The sequence below is a fragment of the Hipposideros armiger genome, unplaced genomic scaffold, assembly GCF_001890085.2.
Source record: "Hipposideros armiger isolate ML-2016 unplaced genomic scaffold, ASM189008v1 scaffold_583, whole genome shotgun sequence".
Lineage (NCBI taxonomy): Eukaryota > Metazoa > Chordata > Mammalia > Chiroptera > Hipposideridae > Hipposideros > Hipposideros armiger.
Window position 1 is genome coordinate 865,331 of NW_017731933.1, and position 7,086 is coordinate 872,416.

The window sequence follows — 7,086 nt, forward strand, 5'->3', positions numbered from 1 at the left end:
CTGCAGCCTACGCTGTCGCAGCAGCCCAGCTCCAGGTCGAGCTGTTGTTCAGCATCTTAGCTGTAGAGGGCAGTGTCACTGGCCCTCATATGTGGGATCCAAACCGGGGCCCTTGGCATCCTAAGCCAGCTCTTAACCTCGACCGGCCCTGCATGCCAGTTTTAAGAGTTAACATGGTGAACAATGCTTAAATGGAGAGCCAATCCAAGCAGAGGTAACCTATTTAAAACTATGGAAGCTTGAGGAAGTTTGGCTAATTTGAAAAATCAACAGTAGTATTTTGATAGCCAAAAACTAAAGATCATATGAAAAGTTTTGAGATAGGAATTGGATATGTGGACTCAGTTTAGGATGGTGCTGCATAGTATGCCATTGTAAGAAAAAGAACTTGATTCATGTGTAGCTTATGAGAGTCACTGAGAAGTTTCAGGAAGAGTGGAAACCTGTTAAGATTCTAGTTTTAGAACCAGAATGTAGGATGAATAGGAAGACAAGACTGGATGCACTGGGTCCAGTTACACAGATATTGATCTAGACAAGAGAAATGAAAATACAGTCCTAAACAATGAGAGTGATGGTGTTGATGAAGAAACATGGTTTTTAGAGATATTTGTTCATGCCATGAAAAAAAATTGTAATATCAGAAAAGGTATATTCTTGAGAGAAAACACATTTAGTCTGGAATATGCCAAGTTTGGCATTTCTTGAGAAATAATGAGTCAAAGAGTTTTTAATTCAGAGGAACATTCTGCATTAGAAGCATTAATTTGAGAGCCATTGGCAAACTGGTGACAGCTAATCCCACAGAAATTGATGAGAGCTTTCAAAGACTGACAGCCAGAAAAGAAGACCAAGAGAGGCAGACTGGGGAAAAAGAAGGGGAAGGGAGAGCTAAAGTAAATGAGGGATGGTCTTGAGAGTGATGCTGGGTAGGTAGTATAGAAAGGTTACATAAAATTTGAAAAAGGTAAGAACAAAAAACTGCATTGCATTTGACAATAAAGAGACCATTAATAAATCAGGGGAAAAAATAGCTCAGCAGAGCAAATGAAGCTGGATAAGTATTTCAGAAGGTTGAGGAATAAAATAAAACAGTGTGACTGTATAATAAGGTATACTCTAGAAAGGGCAAGGATTTGTTTTAATTTTATTTCTTGTGAGGGAATCATTTTCAGAATCTATTATTTAAAAGACAGAGACATTTTAAACATTTTATTTATTTATTTATTTATTTTTATATTAAAGTTTATTGGGGTGATCATTGCTAGTAAATGGGTTTCAGGTGTACAATTCTATATGTCATCTATATACCACATTGTGTGTTCACCACCCAGAGTCAGTTCTCCTTCCATCACCATATATTTGATCCCATTTACCCTCTTCTACCACCCCCCTCCCCCCTTACCCTCTGGTAACCACTAAACTATTGTCTGTGTCTATGAGTTTTTGTTTCTTTATTTGTTTGTCTTGTTCTTTTGTTGTTTTCAGTTTTATATCCCACATATCAGTGAAATCATATGGTTCTTGACCTTTCCTGCCTGACTTATTTTGCTTAGCATTATAATCTCAAGATCCATCCATGTTGTCACAAACGACACTATTTCATCTTCTCTTATGATGTGTTCATGTTCATTGCAGCTTTATTTACTATGGCCAGGATATGGAAACAACCAAAGTGTCCTTCAATAAACATGTTTTCTGTATGTCAAATAGAGCTGGTGAGAAGGAAACATGTTTAGCTCCCGAAAACAGAAAATAATTAATTATACGAGGCAAACCATCAAAACACCAAGATTTGATTATGCATGATAGTAGGTCGCTAAAGTAAGAGTCCAAGCCCATTTTTCAAGGTGACCTTGACCTCAAACAGACTTTTTTTTTTAAATACTATAGGACAAATTCTTGAGTATCTCCTCTGGCCATGCTGGCTTTTCTAGTCTTATGGCTTACTCTGAGTCACCACAGAAATTTGACATCGGATTTTTAGAATTTTTTGATTGAGTAACTGTCTAAAAAACTCAGGATACTGATACTGATATAGAAATTATATCAGAACATGGATAGACACATTAGCTTTTGGCACAAAATTCAAGTTTTTGTTTGTTTTTTTTCAATTAGTTGTGAGAATGGGAGGTAAGAATGAATGTGAACAAACTGAGAGGTGGTGAATTCTCAATTGATGATTCAATTTCTGAGATTTGGAAACTGTAATTGGAATTGAGGAGAGAAAGTTGCTGGAGTCGAGAAATAAAGCGAGAAATGGCTCTAGTCAAACATGGAGAGCATAGTCCTCAAGACTCAGATTGCCTTACTAAAGTTGTGGTGCAATTATCTTCAATTTCATTTGCCATTGCTTTTGAAAGGGCTCTATATTATGGTTGTATGTGTTGAGGAGGCCAACGGCAGTTATATTAGTTTCTTAGGGCTTCCATGAAAAAGAACCACAAAGTGAGTGGTTTAAAATAATAGGCATTTATTCCCTCACAGTTTTGGAGGCTAGAAGTCTGAAATCAAGGCATCAGAGAGTCGTGCTTTCTTTGAAGGCTGTAGGGGAGAATCTGCCCCAGGCCTTTTTTTCTAGCTCTTGGTGTTGCTGGTAACCCTTGAAATTCCCTGTCTTTCAGAATCATTTCTCTCTTCTCTGCCTCTATCATCAAATAGCATTCTCCTATGTCTTCACACCATCTTCCCTCTGTGTGTCTATTTCTGTATCTCCTCTTATAAGAGCGAGCCATATTTCATTAAGGCCCACTCTCTGACCTTATCTTATGTTGATTACATCGGCAAAGACTTCTTTTCCAAATAAGGTCACATTCACAGGTACTGGGGGTTAAGGCTTCAACATATATTTTCAGGAGACACAACCCAACCTGTAGCAGCTGCAACGACTGAGCCAGAGCTGTGTAGAGTTCTGGCAAGGCGAGTGCAGACAGAAACACAGAAAAAGGAGAATGTCTGAAGAATATACCAATGTGTTTAACAGGAAGAGATGTGTGCTGAATGGAGATTAAAGGAGGCTAATAGAATGTTAATAGGTAAAAGACAATAAAAATCTCCAATGTAGTAAAGAAGTTGAATGATGAAAATCAGTATAATTATGCTTCCTGTAGGTATTTAAAAGTTATTTTCCATGTTAAGAAAAATATTCATGCATTGTTTCATTCAATGAGAAAATTAGAAGAAAATAAATTTGGAAATACAAATGTATTAGTGGCCAATTTTAGAATAATATCTAAAATTGGGATACTTAAATTAAATATCTGAAATAATTTGAGATATTTAAGTAAATGAATGAAAATGGTAATATTTCTTTTTGGCATGACTGAGATTTATGAATAATTTATATAAAATATTTTTGATGACTATTATGGAAATTTTATATTATAAAATCTGAAGCTCAATATATACAAACCACAGGAAACGTTGAAACCCAAAGTGATTATTAATAGATGTTATTGTGGTTGGTTTATGGTGTCTTGGGTTAGATTCAACTTTATTAATGTACATTATCTAATTATGTACACTTTTGAATCATATCTGTCTTTCTCCTAATTAAGTGGCACCTAATACGCCTTCAATAAATATTTTAATGAATGTATGTTAATTGTTAAATGATAGCACAGACAATGTATATACACTTTGAGTTAGCTAATATCTATTTCTTTAGAATCAAATATTTACACCCTTTTATATTTTACATATGTAAATTTTTAGTGAGACACTATACAGTTAAGGAAGCACTTCAGTGTCCATTACTGATACTCTTAACTACCCAAAATGGCTATTTTGTCTAATAAATAAGCAACTTTACAACCAACAGCCTATAAAAGCCATCAAACATTTCTCCATTTTCCTTGCATCTGCTTAGCCTCAGGAGAGAATTAATGTTTCCTGGTAGCCCATGACAGGAAAGAAATAACATTTATCAACTAAGCACAGCTAATATATACTATTTGTTTTTTAGTGTGGCTCCTGGTTTTGATTTAGTTTTCCCTTAAATGAGAGGTGATAAGATGGGATGCTAAGGGATAGTCTCCTCACCTTACGGCTCGATGTAATGGTAAACATTTATCAATGTGTGATAACAATATCTCAGTAACAAAGAAAGTAGATTATCCATACCCACAAAATATATACCATATTATTTTGTTTAATTTAAAGTAGTAACAACATTCACACTAGGTTGCATGTGACCTCATCTGCTCCATGCTGTTCCTGTTTTCCATGTGTTTCAATCTTACTGTCATTGTACATGATTAACCTGAGAAACATTCAGAGTAAACCTTTAACTCTCTGTGTGCATAATTTTATTTGATACAATTTTTGTCAGAAAAAGATAATTAGAAAAGGAGACTATACTATTTTAAATTGTTCACTAATTAAAGTTGCCATAGGACACATTTTCTCTATGGTTAGGATGAAAGATGCCTCATGCACACTTTGAATGTATCTTGGGCATTGTATATAATTATCTTAGAATGACACAAATAGCACTGAAGAAACAACAAGGCATTTTAAAAGGTTATACTATTTTGTTTCAGTTTGTATATAAAATTCTAGTACCATGGACTTTTAGAACTCTTGGAGGGAGATATAATATCAGCTTGTACAATCATGATGGGAATGAACAGAAAAGATTTTGGTTGGATGGAAGGCAGTGGACCTTTAACAGACAATTAATAAAGAAAATCTAATAATTTTCAAAAACTTTTTCAGAAGATTACTGAGTACATAAGTATTATAGGATAGAGTAAGTTTGGAAAATCTCCAATATATATATATATATATATATATATATATATATATATATATATATATATATTTTTTGTTGTTGTTGTTGTTGTTGTTCATTGAGATTCATAATGAAGTATATTCTTTACATTTATAATCATATTTGACAGAAGTAGATCAACCTGCTAACAGATTTCTATAATAGATTACCACTGAACTCAGAGTACTCCCATTGCAGTTTTAAAATACTTTAGAATGTTGCTCAAATACTTAAAAATCAAAGCAGTTTCCATGATCTTAAATCTAATTTAGTATAACATGCTATAGGTAAACTAATTTATTATTTATGTAATAAAAAATCTTTAATGATATTATGACATATTAAATTCAGTTGAACTTTTGTACACATTTTAAACATTTTGAATCCAAAATATGATTCCAGAAAGCGTAGTCATTCTCTGAAAGTTTGAAAATATAATAATCTCACTATGCTGTTTAGCTAATCATCATCTTGTTTTAGTGAGATAAATGGAACTCTTGAAATTATTGATACAAACCCACAAATACATGTAAATACAGACTGTATTACTTAAATAAATGTTTTGTTATTATACATGCATTTTATGTTTATATGAAGATGGTTAGAGAGATGGTTAGATAGGTCCATTATATCGATTTCATTATGTCCATTTACCTATCTCCTGTCTTACTGGTTATAAGTTAATGTAGTCTTTTAACAGAAATGACTCAGTATATATTTAAATAAATATTATATTTTGGATAAGGAATTATTTTGAAATAACTAAATGTAGAAAACAGGGCAAAGTAAGCATAGAATGGGAATATTTTTAAAAATTCAAGAAGTTAGTACACAGACTATGTGATAATGACCCCATAGGTTTTCTGTCCCCCTCACTTATAATTTGATGAATTATGGTTTTAAGCATTTTTGCAAATTGCCTCATATAACCATGACAAATTCCCTCTGAGAGAAGGGATATCCTCTCTTACAATGACGCAGCTGAAACGGAGAGAGGCTGACTCAGTGGCTAAGTTCATACTGCTGGCGGGTGGCAGGGGCTGCTTTTAAATCCAGCAAGTCTGATTCTGAAGTATGATCTCAACCAGTACAGAGGGCTTTAAACCTTTTCCCTAGAGGATGACCACATATTTGGTTTTAATTTTTATTGCAACAACAACAAAACTAATCCATAATATAAAAACAGGCAAATAGCATGAAAGAAACACCAAGATCAAAAAAATTACAACTTGAATTTTCATAAACTAGACATTGAACACAAGGTACAGATTGAAAAGCATATGACACTTGTCTGACAACACCTTTCAATATAAGCAATGACGAAGCACAGTCCTAGGACGAGGGGAATTTGGGAGAGATTTGAGTTTGGAGTTGGTGATAGGGTCGTATGAACTAAATTAACACCTCTCTGGAACTCGTGTTGAAGTCATTATTCATTTTATAGGATTGGGTATAGAATGAGAGCATTCCCTAAGACCATCCTCTGAAACAAATGTTGGAAAGTAATTGTGTAGCAATAAGTTTGAGATCATTATTCTTGACAATACCTGTAATACTTTTATTCTGCTAGATAACTAGAAGGCATATTTTCTTTCCAAATTACTGTTGTCCCTATTATTCTACCATCATCTGAGTTAACCGGCTGTAGAATATTTCCCCCTTAGGAAAATGGAACAGAAGGGAACCTGCCTGGCTGGAAAACCAGCTTATATCTGCAGCGAGGTGCACTGTGGGCAGAGCCAGCACTGTACTTTAAAAAGTTTTCCAGATATCAAATAAAGAGGTATGTTCAAAAGAGCCACAATTTAGTTCCATGGAGGTGTGGGGGTGGTGGGGAGGCAAACTGTCTATCTTTCTTATAAAATTTGCCAGTTAACTAAATTAAAATATATAGGTAAGATTTAATATAGAAAACAGAGTTTTGTTTTTCTATATCCCACCCAATAAATTCAATACATTAACTTATGTAACTGATAGTACTACAAACAAGTATTTGAAAAGTCCCACGTAATTTGTAGTGGCTTCTACCAAAATTGAGGGTCCCACAGGAATCAGGGATACTGAGAGTCTAGAAGAGCTGATTTATAATTCTTCCTTTGGGCAAGTCTACCCAGTGAAGCAAGATGCCTCATTCTAGAGCAGAGGTTCTCAACCTTCCTAAAGCTGCGGCCCCTTAATACAGTTCCTCATGTTATGGTGACCCCCAACCATAAAATTATTTTCGTTGCTACTCTATAACTATAATTTTGCTACTGTTATGAATCATAATGTAAATATCTTTTTGTTTTCCGATGGTCTTAGGCGACCCCTGTGAA